Source organism: Coccinella septempunctata, chromosome 4 (assembly GCF_907165205.1).
Source record: "Coccinella septempunctata chromosome 4, icCocSept1.1, whole genome shotgun sequence".
Lineage (NCBI taxonomy): Eukaryota > Metazoa > Arthropoda > Insecta > Coleoptera > Coccinellidae > Coccinella > Coccinella septempunctata.
The window spans coordinates 26,712,705-26,738,309 of record NC_058192.1 but is presented as its reverse complement, the minus strand read 5'-3'; the positions used below and the strand labels follow the sequence as shown (position 1 = coordinate 26,738,309).

Genomic DNA, 25,605 nt, shown 5'->3' with positions numbered 1-25,605 from the left:
TCATTAATATTAACGGAAAAAACCAAAAATGAAAGATGAAATTATTCTATCCATGCCTAATACTTCACTATTGCTCAGGATATTCTATTAAATTCGAAAATTCTGGATTGTTGGTACCTACGTCTTAAATTTTCAATCACCGTCAGCAAATATATTAGAATAAGTACTGGTTCGTAAAATAGCATCGAAAATACGGAGGTGTCAGAAGTTCGAATGATATCCAGTATTTACCCTTCAAAAAACGTGAATTATAGCAATGAGTACTAACTTAAAGAATATTCAATGGTTAAGCAGTCAGAAAATTCCATCTTTTGTTCATCTGATCATAACATTTCGTATAAAAAAATGTTGCAAAAAAAATATGACCGAAATTTCAGACAATTTTCTCTGTATACCAAAATAGGAACTATTTCAGGAAAAGCCCTAGATACTTATCAATGTCATTCGCATACAGCAATTTTATTGAATCACTGCATTCTCAGTTCGATATTAAACGAAGTCAGAGTCGTATCCACCATGTGTTAATTTTAGAAGCAGCGAGGAAGAGAATTAAATGAAGCTGAGGTAACACTGCGTTGGTATCTTCGTCAGTCTCATACCATTCTTAGAACAGTGCGGGATGTTTTAATTGTTTGTTAGTGGATTGAATCATTGTCATCAATATTAAGAAATGTGACCTGTGATTTTTTTTTTGGAAAATATTAAATGAAGTGAATGCGAAGAATGTCATTTTGTTGTGTTTTCAGTTTGAACCTGTGATTCTGCTTTCTATATCGGAGGGTAATTATAAGTTTTTTATGGTAAAATATTGTTTTTTGCAATGGATCAATGAAGTAGGATGTGATGATTTCGATTAGTAGTGATTCAATAGAATGTCAAAGGCAGATGTTCCTTGCTTTGTTTTCGACAGATAAACATGTAAATTGATGTTCGTCAGAATTTGTTTTCCGCACAAGTGTACGAATATAATCAAATAATCAGTATAATTCAGTATATTTCGATATTTCTGAGTAATAACTTTTCCAAATATAATTTTTATATCGAATATCAATAAACAAAATTAAAGAACAGGCAACAATTCATATTCTGAAGTTTATAACAATAGAACGAAAATTATCAAGGTTCGTTAATTAACACCCTTGTTTCCGATATTTTTGTTGACCCATATTTTGGGTTCTAATCATTGGACGAACCACTATGAATTAGAGTTAGAGAAAAGACGAATTATTAATGAAGCAATTTAATCTTTCACAGAATAATATTTCATATTTCACCATGGCTCTGTTATAAAAAATATTATGCAACAATAATGCACTCCTATTTTCCACATTTCACATGTTTCTTCAGTATTCTACAGTACATTGAATGAACGAATGAATGAAATTTTGGAAATCTTTTATCAGTATTAAATTTGGATCAAATATTATTATTATTTAATTGAAATAAGAGTTGAGGCAAAGCCTATAAACTCAATACAAAAATTATTTCATGAAATCCTGAAAAATTAATAAAAAAAATATCACTATTAGCCACACATTGCACTCGTATATTGTTCGAACTAATGCGAAAATTATTCCTCGTGATTCTATGTTTCCGCCTTTATAGATACCGATAAATTTCTATAAATCACTATTGTTAAAGATTTCCTGATTTCCATGATTGTACAAGGATAAAAGTGAGGAAGTGGAATGTAATAATTTGGAACAAAAAGCAAAATATCAAAAACATCGCGCGCTATTGAAATTTTATGATTATTGAAATATTTCTGCTGTTTTGGTATTTCTAATTCACCATATTTCCAATATTCCACCACAATGGCAGTTTACAAAAATAACGAAAAGTACGATATGATGATTGTTTGTTTAACGCAATCCTACGAAAATCCGCAAAGAGCTTCGGAAATATTTTTAAGAAGGTAACATAGAAAATTTTACAAAATCTTAAATTCTTAGCTTTAGAATTCTTTTTATTTTCTAGTGAGATGATCCCTTGCAAAATTTGTGCAAGTCTCGGTACTCTGCAACTAGTCATCTGCATAGTTTCAATTGATCAGTATTTTTCGAGATATTGAGAAAAAAAATTTCAGATAACTATATTCTTGAAACCCTCAAGCGAATTTTGATTATTATCCAACTCGAACATTTTTTTGTTCTGAACCCATTCAGTTATGAGCAAAAAAAAATGATGTTGAACATTTTTCTGAGACTCGTTATGATAATTTTGTATTATCGGCATCATAATCGATTATGCAGATTTTCTCGAAAACAGATTGCAAATATTTCAGAAAATAAAACATTGAATTCCTTACGCTGGAAGGAAATTTTTATCTTGAAAGGTTTATAAATTACCCTAAGTGAGAAACGACTTAGTTTTCACTGTGTATGTTATGCTTTTCTTGTCGTACACCAAATATTTTCACATACTTTTCATAATCAGTCAATATCATCATTCAAATCCAACACTCTATATAAAAACATATTAACAAAAACCTTTTCTGAAAACTGATACTGGACTACTCTGACAACAAAAACTATGACGAAAAACTGAAGAACAGAATTACTCACAAGATTTTCACTACTATTATAAGTTATTTAAACACTACAAGAGTTTCACTATCACATTTGCATCTTCAGGTGGGTGAAGGTAAACATCGTGTAGTGGGTACCTAAATAACGGATGTGAAAATCAAGTTATTAAATTTTTTTGATTAATTGTGGATTTTCATCAAGTATTAGCCACATATTGAATTACAATAAAAAAACCGTTTGAAAATTGAAAAATATGGGGTGTTACCAACTCCCTTATATAGCGTTTTTCACCAAGAACTTTGTTTTTCACTATGGCCCCACCGGAACTACATAAAAGTTTTGACATTTGGTTTTTGACATATCTATAATAGACTCTTGGGCAATTGTTACAATGAATTCCATCTCACTCAAAAATCGTTTCAAAATAATAAAAATTCACTATGAAAATGGTGGATCTGTAAAAGTTTTACAGATCGGTCAACGTAATCGAGAGATGTTAACAACTAAATATTGGCCTATTGTTGAAGATATGGATATCACAAATATGTGGTTTCAACAAGACGGTGCCACAAGTCACACATCTACCGAAACAATGGATTTATTGCAAACCAAATTTCGTGATCGCAGAATTTCACGAAATTCAGCCGTTAAAGGGCTAGCTAGATCATGATCATGCGATTATACACCGCTGTAACCGTCGTGGTGGACATTTATGAGATATCATTTTCCATTCATAATTGCCAAACCATGCTTTTCTGAATAAAATAAAAATTTGAATCATTGTCATCGGAATTTATTGTTTTATTTTGATTTACAAAACAAAGTTCTTGTTGAAAAACCCTCTACATGAGAGAAGGGTCTCGAACAAAAACCAAAATATAGCAAAATATTTGAAACAGTAATATTCCAGAACCTCCACGTATGTCGAAAACTAAGCAAGGTATCTATGTTATGCTCGGGATATATCTTATTATATAGAATTCTAAAATCCCCGAGATGAACTCAGTGATGCTTGAACTAGGAATCTAAAATAACTGTTCTAAGTAGAATTCATTGGCATTCTCGGAAAAAATTCAAGATTTAGAATTATATATGGGTTTGTTATCTTCGAATTGGATAAAATCCTATACAGTTACTTTTTTCTAATTTACTTGGCTTCAAAAACGTGCATAACTTGAGTTCCAAAAAATTCGTCGTCAAGTAGGCTTTAGGCTTTAGTATTTCCAAGCTCCAAAGTTGATATTCTGTGTCTAAGCTTCTACTGTACCATTATGGAGGTGAACTGTCAAGTAAGCGTTTTGGAATGTTGTAATCAGCAAAATATGAAGACGGTTTTTACCAATGTTGCTGCGAATTATTAGATTATCTTAGTATTATTTATCCTTTTTCCTGACCTGACCCCCGTAGTTATGAAAAATATTTCGCGAATCCCCGACCCTTCGCTTTTTTATGTCACCTAGTATTATTGTAAGCAATGAAATCGTTCAACTTTGAAGGCTCAATCAATACTCAACATAGCATAAACGAATGTACGAAGGGAGAAATTGATCAATCGAAAACAAGCCCAACCTTCGCATCAAAGTGAACGAAATTTTTTTTATGTATACATTTATGAACTCTATCGATTTTTTACTGAGTTCTCTCGATCTCTCGCGACTACCCAGGGGTAAAACACTGGTCTATCTAGACTAAGCATGGGCAAACTACGGCCCGCGGGCCAGGTCCGGCCCACGTGAAAGTCTAATCCGGCCCGCGTCATGATTTTGAAATAATCACCAGTATTTTTGTTTTCTAAGTTTGAATGCCGAGTTGTCTCAAAGCGTTAGTTGCGTACTGTTTATTATCATCTTAAAATGTTGAAGATTATACATCGAAGACGACAAATTAGCAGGAAACGTATTAGGTGGAAGAAGGACTGATAAATGGGGGCTTCATAGCTGAAGTGAACCAAGTCTATGCAGCCTAGTTTTGGGATACATGACTTAGGTTAGAATGTAAGCTTATGCTTACATTCAATTCACACAAATCTAAAGAAGTCACTTTTGAATTAATTGGTGATAAACATCACATGTCATGTATCTCAAAACTAGGCTGCATGGACTTGGTTCACTTCAGCCCTGAACCCCTCAAATAAAAGTCCACCAATTTGTTATTCAAATTGCATAGAGTTGTGCTCGAGGCTCAGCCTTAGTGTGCATCTGGCAGCGGCTGGCATTATTTCTTGTAATCCCCAGAAAAAGCAAAAGTCGCCAAATCTCCTTCGACGTTTCAACGACTGCATCACAGAACACAAATAGTGATGCATGGAATCCAAAACTTGCAGCGAACGGCTTGTTGCTGAGCTCCAAACATGAAGGCAGTATTCAAGTGTGATTAATACATGAAAATTCATTCAATTATTCGATTCTGCGTAGTTTGAATCGATTAAGTAACGGTTTCCTTCTAAATGAAAATTTTTGAGCTTTAAGAACGGTATTAATTATTGGATCTAACATTAATTTTAGTTTAGCAAAGTTTGCGCGCAACTTAGCATAGGTGTAGTGCTCTACTTCTCTCAATTCTGAACTAAATTATTTTGGATTTGCTTGGGAGTCTTGGGACCTCGAGTTATAGCAGTCAACAGCACGAATACTGAGATGATGATATTATGCTCGTGGTGGTTAGTAACGAATCAAGCATTAAAATTTTCGTTTGGTTCGTTGTCAACGTCTGTGTAATTCGAAGTATTTTTGACCTTTTGATTTTCATTGATGAGAGCAACAAAAATATCACATATTTTTCAAAAATTTCAAGAAACAAACAATCACGTCCTTCAAAGTACCTCTGACTAATATTTACAACATTACTACTGGAGGGAGGAGCACCAAATATGACGGGCGGAATCTGGTATCGTGGGCATATTCAATGAATAATCATAATATCTCGGGAAGAACTGCATATTGTTATGTGAACAGGTGTTTTCCACTATGAAACTATGAATAGCAGCGTAAGCAACCGACTATAAATGTGCCTACAGATTACTCTAACGTGACGTGGGCCCATGTCATAATGCGCATGATTCAAAAATCTAACCTCGGATTTTGCGCGGAAGCGTTCAATGTGGGAACGTGGGAATACACGTGTCAACGTCACGTCTGACTAATTTAACGCTTCCGCAAAAAATCCTATATTAGATTTTCGAATAATGCGCATTATCACTTGGGCCCACGTCACGTCAAAGTAATCTGTTGGCACCTTTAGTGACCAGCTTTTAGCATCATCACGGCCAATTTCTACCAGAGTATGGACAATTCTCAGAAGCTCAATCACAGTTTCATTTTTCACATACTCTTCCGTATCTTACCGAACAATAATTAATTCTTGTCATTTTTTTTTACTTTTCTAGGATGTTAGTCATGTTTGATGTAAAAATCGAAAAAAAGTTAATCACTTGTAAAAATGAGTATTTTTTTTTTTGGCCCGCCTAGGTAATTTTTTATTTTATCTGGCCCTCCCCTCAAAAAGTTTGCCCATACCTGATCTAGACTATAATCCAGTGTATTGTTTCGCGATATGTCAGCAGATAAAGTAGGAGGAAAAGTGCCTGTTTGTAGAGGTGTCCGAAAAGTCTATCGCTTCGATTTAAATTTCAATTAGATCACTCATGCAATTATCAGAAGAAATTTCATGAGAGACTCCTTATATCTTCGTCACTCTGATGAGAATCAGTTAGATGTTTTATTACCATACTATTCAATATTCCCAAAAACCTCCATGTACTGAGATTTATTTGAATCCGCCAAATTTCGACTATCGCAAATTCATTGGATTTTGTAGGGTGTCCGTGAAGTTAGCACCCACTTTTTCGAAAAGGAAAAAAATTTTTTTTGCATTCGTTAGTAACTCGTTAGTAACTCGTTAGTAACTATTTGTAACACCAAAATTTTCGTTTGTACCTTAAAGATACTGTTAGAAAAACACCGCATTCCGCTAGGTGCTAACTTCACGGGCAAGCACTGTTCGATTTTTCGCGAAAAATAAAATACACTTGGGAAGTCCATCGTTAGTAACTATTTGTAACACAAAAATTTTCGTTTGTAACCTAACCTATTATGGGAAAATGACACCCCCAAAACGTGAAGTTAGCACCTACATTTTCGAAAATGAAGATAATTTTTTTTGCATTCGTTTGTAACTCGTTAGTAACTATTTGTAACACAAAAATTTTCGTTTGTAACCTAACCTATGATGGGAAAATGACACCCCCAAAATGTGAAGTTAGCACACACATTTTCGAAAATGACGAAAATTTTTTTTGCATTCGTTAGTAACTCGTTAGTAACTATTTGTAACACCAAAATTTTTGTTTGTACCTAAAAGATACTGGTAGAATAACACCGTATTCCGCTGAGTGCTAACTTCACGGGCACCCACTGTTCGATATTTCACGAAAAATAAAGTACAGTTGGGAAGTTCATCCTTAGTAACGACTCGTAACACACAAATTTTTGTTTGTAACCTCACCTATAAGAGGAAAATGACAACCTCAAAATGCGAAGTTAGCACCCACATTTTCGAAAATAAAGACAATTTTTTTTGCATTCGTTTGTAATTCGTTAGTAACTATTTGTAACACAAAAATTTTCGTTTGTAACTTAACCTATGATGGGAAAATGACAACTCCAAAATGCGAAGTTAACACCCACTTTTTCGAAAATTAAGAAAATTCGTTCTGCATTCGTTCGTATTTCGTTAGTAACTATTTGTAAAAAAAATTACCGTATGTACCTCAAAGATACTGGTAGAAAAACTCTGCATTTCGCTGGGTGCTAACTTCAAGGCCATCCACTGTTCGATTTTTCACGAAAAATAAAGTAAGATACTATTAATTTTTTTTTGCATTCGTTTGTAGCTCGTTAGTACCCTGTCACTAAATGTTCGACACACATAATTTTTCATTAGTGACCTACTCTTCTATTGACAACAGCCCTAAAGTGCAAAATTAGCATATACACATTTTGGAGAATTCTGAATTAGTGTACTTCTTCCGTAAAATGAGTACTTCCTCTGTAACTACATATATATGTATTGAGAAATTCTGAAAGTTTTGAGGAACTGAATGTGTGATATAACCTATGAATGAAATGATTTAGTTTAGTATTTTCCAAAATGTGTATGTGCTAACTTTGCATTTTATTGGTGCTATTTTGTTTATTTCATATAAGGTTACAAATAAAAAATTTTGTTTTACAAACACGCTCCCAGCGGAATGTGTTGTTTTTCTAGCACTACCTTTGAGTTATAATACGAACTATTTTTTTGTTATAAATAGTTACTAACGAATGTAAAAAAAATTATCTTCATTTTCGATTTCGTCAATATCTCATCATGGGTGAGGTTACCAACGAAATTGTACAAATAAAAAAAGTTACTAACGACGTTCATCTATTGGAAACAAAGAGCAAATGGAGATTTTCCTAAAAATGTGTATTCACTAACTTCGCATTTTGAGGGTGTCATTTTACCAATATATGTTAGGTTACAAACCTTCTTACAAATAGTTACTAATGATGCACTTCCAACTATATTCTAATAAATAAGTAAGCACCCAGTGGAATGCGGTGTTTTTCTGGTATTATCTTTGAGGTATAAATGAAAATTTTCGTGTTACAAATAGTTACTAACGAGCTACGGAAAGCAAAAAATTGTCTTAATTTTCGAAAATGTGGGTGCTAACTTCGCATTTTGGGGGTGTAATTTTTTCATCATAGGTTAGGTTACAAACTAAAATTTTCGTGTTACAAATAGTTACTAGCGAGTTACAAACAAATGCAAAAAAAAATTATCTTCATTTTCAAAAATGTGGGAGCTAACTTCGCATTTTGGGGGTGTCATTTTCCCATCATAGGTTAGGTTACAAACGAAAATTTTTGTGTTACAAATAGTTACTAACGATTTACAAACGAATGCAAAAATAATTATCTTCATTTTCGAAAATGTGGGTGCTAACTTCGCATTTTGGGGGTGTCATTTTCCCATCATAGGTTAGGTTACAAACGAAAATTTTTGTGTTACAAATAGTTACTAACGATGGACTTCCCATGTGTATTTTATTTTTCGCGAAAAATCGAACAGTGGGTGCCCGTGAAGTTAGCACCCAGCGGAATGCGGTGTTTTTCTACCAGTATCTTTAAGTTACAAACGAAAATTTTGGTGTTACAAATAGTAACTAACGAGTTACTAACGAATGCAAAAAAAATTTTTTTCATTTTCGAAAAAGTGGGTGCTAAGTTCACGGACACTTTTGTAGGACATGTTGAAGAGACATGTGGAGGTGGGATGCAGTTTTAGGTTCTAAATTGATATAAAGTTTTCTTCATATTTTGACTTCTAGAATTATGAACGTTAAATTTGGACTCACTGTCGGTATACAGGGTGATTTTTTTAAATGTTTCATTAGACGTATTCGAGGAGAGTACATGTAAAATATTTTCAAGCGGAATCAACTTCCGGTTTTACCGGACACGAATGTAACTTCGTTATGTCAAATACCAAATGCTTCACTTTGTGACCCTGTATATTTATACAAATTCGAATTATTTGCTCAATTCAACACTGATTTGATGAATGATATGCGCAACCACTCGCGATTTTTGAATTAGAGCCTGATTATCAAATTTTTCTAAAAAAGATTATCACAAATTAGTGTTCATATTTTCAGAATCCCTCAGTGTAAGAGGGTAACTTGTAACTTATGAGGGAATATTATACAGGGTGTCTGAAAAAGGGCTCCATCTCCATGATGAGCCTCAAGAAAACTATCATATCTTAGTTTTTTTCAAATGGCATCCCTCTAATTTTATAATTCCAATCGATTGCTCTCCAAAAAATAGTTGGGGTGTCCCAAACATTTTATGCCTTTTAAATCAGTAGTTTTGCTATCATTGAATAAAATTCGAATTTCTCGACTAAAGCCAGGTTTCGCACAGTCAGATTCATTTGTATGCTTGTATTTTTTGAAGTAGGCTATGTTAGGAACTGTCATTCTCACTTTTTTTACTGATCAAGCACTATGCAAAAAATGCACTGATAATTACACCAGAATGATATATCAAAAGTACGGAGTTAGGAGAAGAATTGATAAATGTATGTTGGTAGGGCCAACATTTAGAAAATTTGCTCCTGTTCTTAAGAAAATTTTTGTGATAGTTTTAAACTAACAATTTTCTCCGTAGTGGAAGCATTAACCCTAAACGGACTCGAGTGAATACAGTAACAGATAATGATATCATTCATTATAGGTCCTTTCGTTTGCATAAAAAGTGCAGCAATTCGTTTGCTGATAGAATTTACACTAGTGTAGAGGAGGTGTAGTTTATCTACATCTCCTTTTGACTATGTGTAGATAAACTACACTTTCTCTAAACTGGTGTAAATCAAAACAAGTGTAGAAAAGTGCTACACTTTTTATGCAAACGAAAGGACCTTATCTCTATGGAGAAAATTGTTTTGATACTTCCTGAACCTTGATTTTGTTGAAGTTCGTAAATGTGAATTTCTTTCGAGTTCTAATTATATTTTCTTTTTATTTGCCACAAATGAAGAACATACTTTTGATATATTATTCTAGTGCAATTATCATTGCATGTTTTACATGATAGTGCTTTGAAAAAAAAAGAATGACAGTTCCTAACATAGCCTACTTCAAAAAATACAAGCATACAAATGAATCTGACTGTGCAAACCTGGCTTTGATCGAGAAATTCGAATTTTATTTAATAATTCAACAGCGGCAAAACTACTGATTTTAAAGGCATGAAATGTTTGGGACCCCCTAACTAGTTTTGACCAAGCTATCGATTGGAATTTCAAAATTATAAGGTTGCCATTTGAAAAAAATGAGATATTATAATTTTCTTGAGGCTCACTTTAGAGCCCTGTTTCAGACACCCTGTATAATATTTACTCATAAGAAATAGTATCAGCGCACTTTCTCTAGTTCCACTTCCGCAAAAAGAAATTCTTAGAATGAGGGATTTTGAAGATTTGGACACTTATTTGAAACAATCTTTTTTCCAAGAAATTTGATAATCAGGCTGAAATTCAAAAATCGTCTGAGTGGTTGCGCATATCATATATCAAATGAATGTAGAATTGAACGAGGAATTCTAATTGTATATATAAATATACAGGGTGTTGCATTTGAAATAACAAAGTTACATTCGCTTCCGGTAAAACCGGAAGTAGATCCCGCTTGAAAATATATTACAATTCAAGATCATGTACTCTAAGACAAAAATCCAAAATCTTGAATCTGTATTACAATTCCTTCTTTGAAAACGTCTAATGAAACACTTAAAAAAATCACTCTGTATATTCTAGAGTGTTTTTGTTTCAGATCTCCAAGATAAAACGTTATCAGAATATTTCAAAATCTCAAATATAAATTTTAGCCATCATAGGAGGTCAAGTTTGTTTCTTTCTTTGTTTCTCGAAAAAGGAAAAACAACATGCGTTTTACTCTAGTTTCTGAATTTTATGGGGACACCGTTTACTGGGTTCTTCACTAAACATAAGAATATTTCAAACAAAAATTTGTACGAAATCGAATGAATTTTGTTTCAAAATGATTATGCCACTTGAAATATATACAGGCTGGAAAACATATTGAATGCAACTTTTTTCAAAAGGAACCCTCTGTATATTTTTTTTATTTTTCGGTAGTTCTTGATCTCAAACATACAGGGTGTTTTCAAAGGTTTTTTTTGACAGAAGTTAGAAGTCATCAAAATAATTCATTTCACCAAAAATTGTCTATATTAAGTATTCAAGATGGCTGAGCTACAACCCTAAGAATTTCGACAAAATTTAATTGAATATCAAGTACGGGACTGTGGAAGGTAGCCCGGCATCGGAAAAACGAAACAAAACATAAACATATGGCTGGACAATAAATGGTTCAATACTTGCGAGTCGATCTGAGTAGTCACATCTCACATCTGGATACTTGAAAAAATTGTTGTATCGTGAGATTGATGAAAAAAGTGTAGAAAATTGAGACGATTCATTGGAAGTGCTCATTTTGACAATGTGCAATTATTGTTAGTTGCTATTGTTGGAGGGTTCGAACAAGAAGAAGATTGTGATCACCACTGTGAAAAAAATTGTGAGTAATGAAGACGAATTTTATTGATGAGATTCTGAACGAATATTCTATTTTTCTACTCTTGCTCCGAACCTAAGTATTTTTTTGTCAGTTGGTATCGGAATGTTCCATTTCATAAGATCGTTTAAGTTACTAAATAATGAAAAAATGTTCTGCAATCCTAAGTTTCCATTTTCATTTCCAAGTAAAAATCGAAAGAGCCAATATCCGAAACGAAACCATAAGGTTGAGTCAGTCATCACGAGATGTTTTAATTCAGATACCAAATGATCTGGGGTCGTATCAGGTTCTATTTCACTCATCATTTTCGATATTTTCTTAAATTTCTCATTCTGAAAGTTTTATATAGGTGATTTTTGGTGAAACTGTTTATTTTTACCAGTTCTACCTTCTGTTAAAAAAAAGCCTCACCTTTAAATACACCCTGTATATGCGCATACAGGTCTGTCCCTTTTATTTCGAGAACAGGGTTTCATAATTTTACAATTTCAAAATGAAAATACAGAATACAAAAAATATTTGAAATTATACTAAAATTCTTTATATTCGAACAATCAACATAGTTTCAATAAATAGAACAAAAACTAATGAAAATGACCAAAAAAGTAATAATGTATAGTGGTGTGATAAAAACCGTATCAACTAAAGAACTTGCTCGAAATGAATTTATCAAAATAAATCATTTCACCAAAAATTGTCTTTGTAAAATATTCAAGATGGCTGAGTTACAACCCATAGAATTTCGATAATATTTCAATAAATTGCAAGTATGGGACTGTTGAAGTTTACCCCGGCATCGGAAAAACATAGTAACATTTCGCTGAACAATGAATGGTTCAATATATCCTAGTCTATCTGATTATTCGCATCATGTCAAAAATTGTTGTTTCGTGAGATTTGGAATGAAAACAATGTAAAAAATTTGAGTGTTTATTGAAAGTGCTTATGTTGACAAAGTGCTATTATTGTTTCTCTATTTCACCCCATTTTTACGACAATTGTTGGAGGGTTTGAACAAGAACTAGATATGATGACCATTATGGATATATGTGTGAATAATTTAGACGAATTTACATGGTGAATATTATATTTTTCTCCACTTGGTCTTAAGTATTTTTCTACCATTTCATAAAATTGTTACTAAATAATGAGAAAAATTCGGGAATCTTGTTTCCATTTTCATTCTCACGTAAAAATCGAACAGGCCAATATCCTAAACGTAACCGTGAAGTTGAGTCAGTCATCACGAGATGAGTTTTTTCCCATTGACTTGGGATACTTCAGATAACAAATGATCTAGGGTCGTATTAGGATCTATTTCAGTAATCATTTCAATTTTTTTTTAATCTTTATGATTTTGAAAGTTTTGTATAAGTGATTTTTGGTAAAACGCATTAATTCTACCTTCTATTGAAAAAAGAATTACCTTATACTGCCTGTATATTCGAGGTCAGGAGATAAAGTGATTACATTTCTAAAAAAAAACTATCAAACAATAGACAAATATACAGGGTGTTCCATTTGGAAGAATGAAGTGGCTTTCAATTCAGTGTCCAGCCTGTATATTTTCCTCTGGTTATATCATTTTGAAAACAATTGGTTGATTTCGTTCAATTTTTGCAGAGAACAATTTTTTGTATCTCTGTTGGTAACAAAGACAAAGGGGGGTCAAATTATAGTGAAAAACCCGGTACATCTCACATGAAAATGTCTATCCGAAGAGGTGAAAAATACAAACGTGTACGACTATTAGGTACTCGAGATTGAATTTTTAATAAAACAACTTTTTTTTGGAATTCGCTTATACCCCTCTTCCTATTATTTTTCAAAATAAGGGAGCATTTTAGTTGATTTGATAGCAAAATAAACGGTCGTTTATAATTCGAACGCACGTCGAGATCGTTGATTCACGCTCTTATGTAACGACGGGAATGATTCACTCCAATCGTTCGGCGTGTGAATAAATCAGTTTAGTGGAAACAGCGCGCGTGGTTGGAACTCTGTCGTCTTCGGATTTTCGAAACGGAATAAATCGATCGAAAACGAGGTCCTTTGTGATGAATAGTGATATTAAAACAATAAATCGTGCGGGAAAATTGTGTGAAAAGTCGAAATATGGTTTATATATGGATATCGTGAATAAATCGGGTGTTTCAATTCAATAATTTAGTGTTAATTCGGTGATTATAGATTATTCCGTTTCTGCGATTTTTTCAAAGTAACTTAAAAAAGCTTTTATTTCGAATAATGTTCTATTTTCATTTAGGATTGTTTTTCAATCACGAAAAAAAAACATTTTATTCATTCTTTTTCTTATTACACCATTATAATTTTATGCGTTCACTTCACGCATTTTCATACTATTTCTGTAATTTTTATATGCTTTCATTGTTTTTATATACAGGTTGGCCTATAAGACGTTTACGGAGAACCGATCATACTTGTTCTGAAAATTTAGGTACCTACTAGGGTTTACGTTTCTTTTCTGATCTATCTGACTATTTTCAATGTTGCGATGTTGCCGCTCATACGAATATATAATACAAACTTCGTTATTTCAGATGGGGCACCCTATTTATTATAACTTTTTTTGCTTCTCTCTCCCCATCCTAATTTTGTCTAGTTATAGAAGTTGAATTCAGTTGATCGGAGACATTTATTTTCGGATATGATTGAATATTGCCTTTACATTGATTTCAGCATACGATTTTCTAATATTCGCCAGAGATGAATGAGATAGGATGAAAGTTTCCATGAAGCTATTAGAAATATAAAAGTCTCATTTTTGTTTGTCCAAATATAACCAAAGAATTAATACTCTTCTATATAACTCGCAAACTAGATGTTCCATTTTGATGGGGATTTCACCATAGTGTGATTGTAGAAAATTTACTCAAACTCCAGGAGGTTTTCGTGTAGAATTCATTAGGCTTGTTCGTAGAGTGGTTCACAACGGTTGTGAACTGTACCGATCAAGCGCAAATGGATTTTCGCTACCCTAAAATCGAATTGCGCTTGCTCTGTACAGTTCACGACCGTTGTGAACCACTCTACGAACGAACCTATTTCTATTCAATGGAGAGATGGAAAAAACATCGATTTTTCGGAAATAAATCTTAAATGAACCTGTTCTTTTCAGACTTTTACGGCCGATGCAAAGTAATGTGAGTGAGATAGAGAAAAACTCGAAGAAAGAGGAGTATACTTCATTCATTTACTTTAGCAGTCGGTTCTCCATGTTTTTGTAACTAGAACAGAGTAAGGTTGGCACTCATGAAATGTCATAACGTATTTGCTCAAAAGTCGCACGGAAGCATGCTATTCTCGAGTACTTGCTACCTAGTAGCGTGTATTGGTTATTTTTGCTACTAAATAGCATGCGATTTTGACGTATGCCCCCTGAGGTGCAAGTAAGAAGGATAGCGTTATGCGCAAGTGAGACAGTCTCGCTTATTGTTGAGCAGAAAAAAATCATTGTAATTCTAGGGCAGTGGGCGTGCTACTTTTGAGCAAGTGTGTACAGCCGTTTAGTGTAAATTAACTCAATGGTACTAAAAAAAATGCTCCTTTCAAGATAATGTTACATACATGCTCAAAAGTCCCACGAAAGCATGCTATTTTCAAGAACTTGCTTCCTAGTAGCGTGGATTGGTGATTTTTGCTACTTAATAGTACGATATTTACTCGCATGCGACAAAATCGACCGTCCCTCGATTTTGACGCATGTTACCTGAGGTGCAAGTAAGAGAGATAGCGTTATGCTCAAGTGAGACAGTCTCGCTTTTATGTTGAGCAGGAAAAAATCATTGTAGTTTTAGGTCAGTGAACGTGCGACTTTCGAGCAAGTGTGTACAGCCATTAAGTGTATAGGTATTAACTCAATGGTCCACCAAAAAAATGCTCCTTTCAAGATTATGTCACATACGTGCTCAAAAGTCCCACGAAAGCATGCTATTTTCAAGTACTTGCTACCTAGTAGCGTGTATTGGTGATTTTTGCTACTAAAAAGCACGATATTTACTCGCATGCGACAAAATCGACAAAACCGTCCCTCGATTTTGACGCATGTTACCCGAGGTGCTAGTAAGAAGGATAGCGTTATGCGCAAGTGAGACAGTCTCGCTTTATGTTGAGCAGGAAAAAATCATTGTAGTTTTAGGTCAGTGGACGTGCGACTTTTGAGCAAGTGTGTACAGCCGTTTAGTGTATATGCTCCTTTCAAGATAATGTTACATACATGCTCAAAAGTCCCACGAAAGCATTCTGTTTTCAATTACTTGCTTCCTAGTAGTGTGTATTGGTGATTTTTGCTACTAAATAGTACGATATTCACTCGCATGCGACAAATCGACCGTCCCTCGATTTTGACGCATGTTACCTGAGGTGCAAGTAAGAGGGATAGCGTTATGCGCAAGTGAGACAGTCTCGCTTATTGTTGAGCAGCAAAAATCATTGTAGTTTTAGGGCAGTGGACGTGCGACTTTTGAGCAAGTGTGTACAGCAGTTTAGTGTATATTAACTCAATGGTACACTAAAAAAAATGCTCCTTTCAAGATTATGTTACATACGTGCTCAAAAGTCCCACGAAAGCATGCTATTTTCAAGAACTTGCTTCCTAGTAGCGTGTATTGGTGATTTTTGCTACTTAATAGTACGATATTTACTCGCATGCGACAAAATCGACCGTCCCTCGATTTTGACGCATGTTACCTGAGGTGCAAGTAAGAGAGATAGCGTTATGCTCAAGTGAGACAGTCTCGCTTTTATGTTGAGCAGGAAAAAATCATTGTAGTTTTAGGTCAGTGAACGTGCGACTTTCGAGCAAGTGTGTACAGCCATTAAGTGTATAGGTATTAACTCAATGGTCCACCAAAAAAATGCTCCTTTCAAGATTATGTTACATACGTGCTCAAAAGTCCCACGAAAGCATGCTATTTTCAAGTACTTGCTTCCTAGTAGCGTGTATTGGTGATTTTTCCTACTAAATAGTACGATATTTACTCGCATGCGACAAAATCGACCGTCCCTCGATTTTGACGCATGTTACCTGAGGTGCAAGTAAGAGGGATAGCGTTATGCGCAAGTGAGACAGTCTCGCTTATTGTTGAGCAGCAAAAATCATTGTAGTTTTAGGGCAGTGGACGTGCGACTTTTGAGCAAGTGTGTACAGCAGTTTAGTGTATATTGACTCAATGGTACACTAAAAAAATGCTCCTTTCAAGATTATGTTACATACGTGCTCAAAAGTCCAACGAAAGCATGCTATTTTCAAGTACTTGCTACCTAGTAGCGTGTATTGGTGATTTTTGCTACTGAATAGTACGATATTTACTCGCATGCGACAAAATCGACCGTCCCTCGATTTTGACGCATGTTACCTGAGGTGCAAGTAAGAGAGATAGCGTTATGCGCAAGTGAGACAGTCTCGCTTTTTGTTGAGCAGGAAAAAATCATTGTAGTTTTAGGGCAGTGGACGTGCGACTTTTGAGCAAGTGTGTACAGCCGTTTAGTGTAAATTAACTCAATGGTACTAAAAAAAATGCTCCTTTCAAGATAATGTTACATACATGATCAAAAGTCCCACGAAAGCATGCTATTTTCAAATACTTGCTACCTAGTAGCGTGTATTGGTGATTTTTGCTACTGAATAGTACGATATTTACTCGCATGCGACAAAATCGACCGTCCCTCGATTTTGACGCATGTTACCTGAGGTGCAAGTAATAGGGATAGCGTTATGCGCAAGTGAGACAGTCTCGCTTATTGTTGAGCAGCAAAAATCATTGTAGTTTTAGGGCAGTGGACGTGCGACTTTTGAGCAAGTGTGTACAGCCGTTTAGTGTATATGCTCCTTTCAAGATAATGTTACATACATGCTCAAAAGTCCCACGAAAGCATTCTGTTTTCAATTACTTGCTTCCTAGTAGCGTGTATTGGTGATTTTTGCTACTGAATAGTACGATATTTACTCGCATGCGACAAAATCGACCGTCCCTCGATTTTGACGCATGTTACCTGAGGTGCAAGTAAGAGAGATAGCGTTATGCTCAAGTGAGACAGTCTCGCTTTTATGTTGAGCAGGAAAAAATCATTGTAGTTTTAGGTCAGTGAACGTGCGACTTTCGAGCAAGTGTGTACAGCCATTTAGTGTATAATCACTCAATAGTACAAGAGCAAATGGAGATTTTCCTAAAAATGTGTATTCACTAACTTCGCATTTTGAGGGTGTCATTTTACCAATATATGTTAGGTTACAAACCTTCTTACAAATAGTTACTAATGATGCACTTCCAACTATATTCTAATAAATAAGTAAGCACCCAGTGGAATGCGGTGTTTTTCTGGTATTATCTTTGAGGTATAAATGAAAATTTTCGTGTTACAAATAGTTACTAACGAGCTACGGAAAGCAAAAAATTGTCTTAATTTTCGAAAATGTGGGTGCTAACTTCGCATTTTGGGGGTGTAATTTTTTCATCATAGGTTAGGTTACAAACTAAAATTTTCGTGTTACAAATAGTTACTAGCGAGTTACAAACAAATGCAAAAAAAAATTATCTTCATTTTCAAAAATGTGGGAGCTAACTTCGCATTTTGGGGGTGTCATTTTCCCATCATAGGTTAGGTTACAAACGAAAATTTTTGTGTTACAAATAGTTACTAACGATTTACAAACGAATGCAAAAATAATTATCTTCATTTTCGAAAATGTGGGTGCTAACTTCGCATTTTGGGGGTGTCATTTTCCCATCATAGGTTAGGTTACAAACGAAAATTTTTGTGTTACAAATAGTTACTAACGATGGACTTCCCATGTGTATTTTATTTTTCGCGAAAAATCGAACAGTGGGTGCCCGTGAAGTTAGCACCCAGCGGAATGCGGTGTTTTTCTACCAGTATCTTTAAGTTACAAACGAAAATTTTGGTGTTACAAATAGTAACTAACGAGTTACTAACGAATGCAAAAAAAATTTTTTTCATTTTCGAAAAAGTGGGTGCTAAGTTCACGGACACTTTTGTAGGACATGTTGAAGAGACATGTGGAGGTGGGATGCAGTTTTAGGTTCTAAATTGATATAAAGTTTTCTTCATATTTTGACTTCTAGAATTATGAACGTTAAATTTGGACTCACTGTCGGTATACAGGGTGATTTTTTTAAATGTTTCATTAGACGTATTCGAGGAGAGTACATGTAAAATATTTTCAAGCGGAATCAACTTCCGGTTTTACCGGACACGAATGTAACTTCGTTATGTCAAATACCAAATGCTTCACTTTGTGACCCTGTATATTTATACAAATTCGAATTATTTGCTCAATTCAACACTGATTTGATGAATGATATGCGCAACCACTCGCGATTTTTGAATTAGAGCCTGATTATCAAATTTTTCTAAAAAAGATTATCACAAATTAGTGTTCATATTTTCAGAATCCCTCAGTGTAAGAGGGTAACTTGTAACTTATGAGGGAATATTATACAGGGTGTCTGAAAAAGGGCTCCATCTCCATGATGAGCCTCAAGAAAACTATCATATCTTAGTTTTTTTCAAATGGCATCCCTCTAATTTTATAATTCCAATCGATTGCTCTCCAAAAAATAGTTGGGGTGTCCCAAACATTTTATGCCTTTTAAATCAGTAGTTTTGCTATCATTGAATAAAATTCGAATTTCTCGACTAAAGCCAGGTTTCGCACAGTCAGATTCATTTGTATGCTTGTATTTTTTGAAGTAGGCTATGTTAGGAACTGTCATTCTCACTTTTTTTACTGATCAAGCACTATGCAAAAAATGCACTGATAATTACACCAGAATGATATATCAAAAGTACGGAGTTAGGAGAAGAATTGATAAATGTATGTTGGTAGGGCCAACATTTAGAAAATTTGCTCCTGTTCTTAAGAAAATTTTTGTGATAGTTTTAAACTAACAATTTTCTCCGTAGTGGAAGCATTAACCCTAAACGGACTCGAGTGAATACAGTAACAGATAATGATATCATTCATTATAGGTCCTTTCGTTTGCATAAAAAGTGCAGCAATTCGTTTGCTGATAGAATTTACACTAGTGTAGAGGAGGTGTAGTTTATCTACATCTCCTTTTGACTATGTGTAGATAAACTACACTTTCTCTAAACTGGTGTAAATCAAAACAAGTGTAGAAAAGTGCTACACTTTTTATGCAAACGAAAGGACCTTATCTCTATGGAGAAAATTGTTTTGATACTTCCTGAACCTTGATTTTGTTGAAGTTCGTAAATGTGAATTTCTTTCGAGTTCTAATTATATTTTCTTTTTATTTGCCACAAATGAAGAACATACTTTTGATATATTATTCTAGTGCAATTATCATTGCATGTTTTACATGATAGTGCTTTGAAAAAAAAAGAATGACAGTTCCTAACATAGCCTACTTCAAAAAATACAAGCATACAAATGAATCTGACTGTGCAAACCTGGCTTTGATCGAGAAATTCGAATTTTATTTAATAATTCAACAGCGGCAAAACTACTGATTTTAAAGGCATGAAATGTTTGGGACCCCCTAACTAGTTTTGACCAAGCTATCGATTGGAATTTCAAAATTATAAGGTTGCCATTTGAAAAAAATGAGATATTATAATTTTCTTGAGGCTCACTTTAGAGCCCTGTTTCAGACACCCTGTATAATATTTACTCATAAGAAATAGTATCAGCGCACTTTCTCTAGTTCCACTTCCGCAAAAAGAAATTCTTAGAATGAGGGATTTTGAAGATTTGGACACTTATTTGAAACAATCTTTTTTCCAAGAAATTTGATAATCAGGCTGAAATTCAAAAATCGTCTGAGTGGTTGCGCATATCATATATCAAATGAATGTAGAATTGAACGAGGAATTCTAATTGTATATATAAATATACAGGGTGTTGCATTTGAAATAACAAAGTTACATTCGCTTCCGGTAAAACCGGAAGTAGATCCCGCTTGAAAATATATTACAATTCAAGATCATGTACTCTAAGACAAAAATCCAAAATCTTGAATCTGTATTACAATTCCTTCTTTGAAAACGTCTAATGAAACACTTAAAAAAATCACTCTGTATATTCTAGAGTGTTTTTGTTTCAGATCTCCAAGATAAAACGTTATCAGAATATTTCAAAATCTCAAATATAAATTTTAGCCATCATAGGAGGTCAAGTTTGTTTCTTTCTTTGTTTCTCGAAAAAGGAAAAACAACATGCGTTTTACTCTAGTTTCTGAATTTTATGGGGACACCGTTTACTGGGTTCTTCACTAAACATAAGAATATTTCAAACAAAAATTTGTACGAAATCGAATGAATTTTGTTTCAAAATGATTATGCCACTTGAAATATATACAGGCTGGAAAACATATTGAATGCAACTTTTTTCAAAAGGAACCCTCTGTATATTTTTTTTATTTTTCGGTAGTTCTTGATCTCAAACATACAGGGTGTTTTCAAAGGTTTTTTTTGACAGAAGTTAGAAGTCATCAAAATAATTCATTTCACCAAAAATTGTCTATATTAAGTATTCAAGATGGCTGAGCTACAACCCTAAGAATTTCGACAAAATTTAATTGAATATCAAGTACGGGACTGTGGAAGGTAGCCCGGCATCGGAAAAACGAAACAAAACATAAACATATGGCTGGACAATAAATGGTTCAATACTTGCGAGTCGATCTGAGTAGTCACATCTCACATCTGGATACTTGAAAAAATTGTTGTATCGTGAGATTGATGAAAAAAGTGTAGAAAATTGAGACGATTCATTGGAAGTGCTCATTTTGACAATGTGCAATTATTGTTAGTTGCTATTGTTGGAGGGTTCGAACAAGAAGAAGATTGTGATCACCACTGTGAAAAAAATTGTGAGTAATGAAGACGAATTTTATTGATGAGATTCTGAACGAATATTCTATTTTTCTACTCTTGCTCCGAACCTAAGTATTTTTTTGTCAGTTGGTATCGGAATGTTCCATTTCATAAGATCGTTTAAGTTACTAAATAATGAAAAAATGTTCTGCAATCCTAAGTTTCCATTTTCATTTCCAAGTAAAAATCGAAAGAGCCAATATCCGAAACGAAACCATAAGGTTGAGTCAGTCATCACGAGATGTTTTAATTCAGATACCAAATGATCTGGGGTCGTATCAGGTTCTATTTCACTCATCATTTTCGATATTTTCTTAAATTTCTCATTCTGAAAGTTTTATATAGGTGATTTTTGGTGAAACTGTTTATTTTTACCAGTTCTACCTTCTGTTAAAAAAAAGCCTCACCTTTAAATACACCCTGTATATGCGCATACAGGTCTGTCCCTTTTATTTCGAGAACAGGGTTTCATAATTTTACAATTTCAAAATGAAAATACAGAATACAAAAAATATTTGAAATTATACTAAAATTCTTTATATTCGAACAATCAACATAGTTTCAATAAATAGAACAAAAACTAATAAAAATGACCAAAAAAGTAATAATGTATAGTGGTGTGATAAAAACCGTATCAACTAAAGAACTTGCTCGAAATGAATTTATCAAAATAAATCATTTCACCAAAAATTGTCTTTGTAAAATATTCAAGATGGCTGAGTTACAACCCATAGAATTTCGATAATATTTCAATAAATTGCAAGTATGGGACTGTTGAAGTTTACCCCGGCATCGGAAAAACATAGTAACATTTCGCTGAACAATGAATGGTTCAATATATCCTAGTCTATCTGATTATTCGCATCATGTCAAAAATTGTTGTTTCGTGAGATTTGGAATGAAAACAATGTAAAAAATTTGAGTGTTTATTGAAAGTGCTTATGTTGACAAAGTGCTATTATTGTTTCTCTATTTCACCCCATTTTTACGACAATTGTTGGAGGGTTTGAACAAGAACTAGATATGATGACCATTATGGATATATGTGTGAATAATTTAGACGAATTTACATGGTGAATATTATATTTTTCTCCACTTGGTCTTAAGTATTTTTCTACCATTTCATAAAATTGTTACTAAATAATGAGAAAAATTCGGGAATCTTGTTTCCATTTTCATTCTCACGTAAAAATCGAACAGGCCAATATCCTAAACGTAACCGTGAAGTTGAGTCAGTCATCACGAGATGAGTTTTTTCCCATTGACTTGGGATACTTCAGATAACAAATGATCTAGGGTCGTATTAGGATCTATTTCAGTAATCATTTCAATTTTTTTTTAATCTTTATGATTTTGAAAGTTTTGTATAAGTGATTTTTGGTAAAACGCATTAATTCTACCTTCTATTGAAAAAAGAATTACCTTATACTGCCTGTATATTCGAGGTCAGGAGATAAAGTGATTACATTTCTAAAAAAAAACTATCAAACAATAGACAAATATACAGGGTGTTCCATTTGGAAGAATGAAGTGGCTTTCAATTCAGTGTCCAGCCTGTATATTTTCCTCTGGTTATATCATTTTGAAAACAATTGGTTGATTTCGTTCAATTTTTGCAGAGAACAATTTTTTGTATCTCTGTTGGTAACAAAGACAAAGGGGGGTCAAATTATAGTGAAAAACCCGGTACATCTCACATGAAAATGTCTATCCGAAGAGGTGAAAAATACAAACGTGTACGACTATTAGGTACTCGAGATTGAATTTTTAATAAAACAACTTTTTTTTGGAATTCGCTTATACCCCTCTTCCTATTATTTTTCAAAATAAGGGAGCATTTTAGTTGATTTGATAGCAAAATAAACGGTCGTTTATAATTCGAACGCACGTCGAGATCGTTGATTCACGCTCTTATGTAACGACGGGAATGATTCACTCCAATCGTTCGGCGTGTGAATAAATCAGTTTAGTGGAAACAGCGCGCGTGGTTGGAACTCCGTCGTCTTCGGATTTTCGAAACGGAATAAATCGATCGAAAACGAGGTCCTTTGTGATGAATAGTGATATTAAAACAATAAATCGTGCGGGAAAATTGTGTGAAAAGTCGAAATATGGTTTATATATGGATATCGTGAATAAATCGGGTGTTTCAATTCAATAATTTAGTGTTAATTCGGTGATTATAGATTATTCCGTTTCTGCGATTTTTTCAAAGTAACTTAAAAAAGCTTTTATTTCGAATAATGTTCTATTTTCATTTAGGATTGTTTTTCAATCACGAAAAAAAAACATTTTATTCATTCTTTTTCTTATTACACCATTATAATTTTATGCGTTCACTTCACGCATTTTCATACTATTTCTGTAATTTTTATATGCTTTCATTGTTTTTATATACAGGTTGGCCTATAAGACGTTTACGGAGAACCGATCATACTTGTTCTGAAAATTTAGGTACCTACTAGGGTTTACGTTTCTTTTCTGATCTATCTGACTATTTTCAATGTTGCGATGTTGCCGCTCATACGAATATATAATACAAACTTCGTTATTTCAGATGGGGCACCCTATTTATTATAACTTTTTTTGCTTCTCTCTCCCCATCCTAATTTTGTCTAGTTATAGAAGTTGAATTCAGTTGATCGGAGACATTTATTTTCGGATATGATTGAATATTGCCTTTTCATTGATTTCAGCATACGATTTTCTAATATTCGCCAGAGATGAATGAGATAGGATGAAAGTTTCCATGAAGCTATTAGAAATATAAAAGTCTCATTTTTGTTTGTCCAAATATAACCAAAGAATTAATACTCTTCTATATAACTCGCAAACTAGATGTTCCATTTTGATGGGGATTTCACCATAGTGTGATTGTAGAAAATTTACTCAAACTCCAGGAGGTTTTCGTGTAGAATTCATTAGGCTTGTTCGTAGAGTGGTTCACAACGGTTGTGAACTGTACCGATCAAGCGCAAATGGATTTTCGCTACCCTAAAATCGAATTGCGCTTGCTCTGTACAGTTCACGACCGTTGTGAACCACTCTACGAACGAACCTATTTCTATTCAATGGAGAGATGGAAAAAACATCGATTTTTCGGAAATAAATCTTAAATGAACCTGTTCTTTTCAGACTTTTACGGCCGATGCAAAGTAATGTGAGTGAGATAGAGAAAAACTCGAAGAAAGAGGAGTATACTTCATTCATTTACTTTAGCAGTCGGTTCTCCATGTTTTTGTAACTAGAACAGAGTAAGGTTGGCACTCATGAAATGTCATAACGTATTTGCTCAAAAGTCGCACGGAAGCATGCTATTCTCGAGTACTTGCTACCTAGTAGCGTGTATTGGTTATTTTTGCTACTAAATAGCATGCGATTTTGACGTATGCCCCCTGAGGTGCAAGTAAGAAGGATAGCGTTATGCGCAAGTGAGACAGTCTCGCTTATTGTTGAGCAGAAAAAAATCATTGTAATTCTAGGGCAGTGGGCGTGCTACTTTTGAGCAAGTGTGTACAGCCGTTTAGTGTAAATTAACTCAATGGTACTAAAAAAAATGCTCCTTTCAAGATAATGTTACATACATGCTCAAAAGTCCCACGAAAGCATGCTATTTTCAAGAACTTGCTTCCTAGTAGCGTGGATTGGTGATTTTTGCTACTTAATAGTACGATATTTACTCGCATGCGACAAAATCGACCGTCCCTCGATTTTGACGCATGTTACCTGAGGTGCAAGTAAGAGAGATAGCGTTATGCTCAAGTGAGACAGTCTCGCTTTTATGTTGAGCAGGAAAAAATCATTGTAGTTTTAGGTCAGTGAACGTGCGACTTTCGAGCAAGTGTGTACAGCCATTAAGTGTATAGGTATTAACTCAATGGTCCACCAAAAAAATGCTCCTTTCAAGATTATGTCACATACGTGCTCAAAAGTCCCACGAAAGCATGCTATTTTCAAGTACTTGCTACCTAGTAGCGTGTATTGGTGATTTTTGCTACTAAAAAGCACGATATTTACTCGCATGCGACAAAATCGACACAACCGTCCCTC

The 25,605-nt window shown here is 34.0% G+C and overlaps 1 protein-coding gene across 1 annotated transcript in view; it reads left to right on the top strand.

Moving 5' to 3' along the window:
• Nucleotides 1-500: 500 nt before the first annotated feature.
• Nucleotides 501-25,605, top strand: part of LOC123311459 — a 90,787-nt gene continuing 65,682 nt past the window's right edge. Inside the window, exon 1 of the mRNA XM_044895455.1 lies at nucleotides 501-780. The gene's annotated coding sequence lies outside the window, so the exon portion shown is untranslated. The remainder of the gene's footprint in view (nucleotides 781-25,605) is intronic.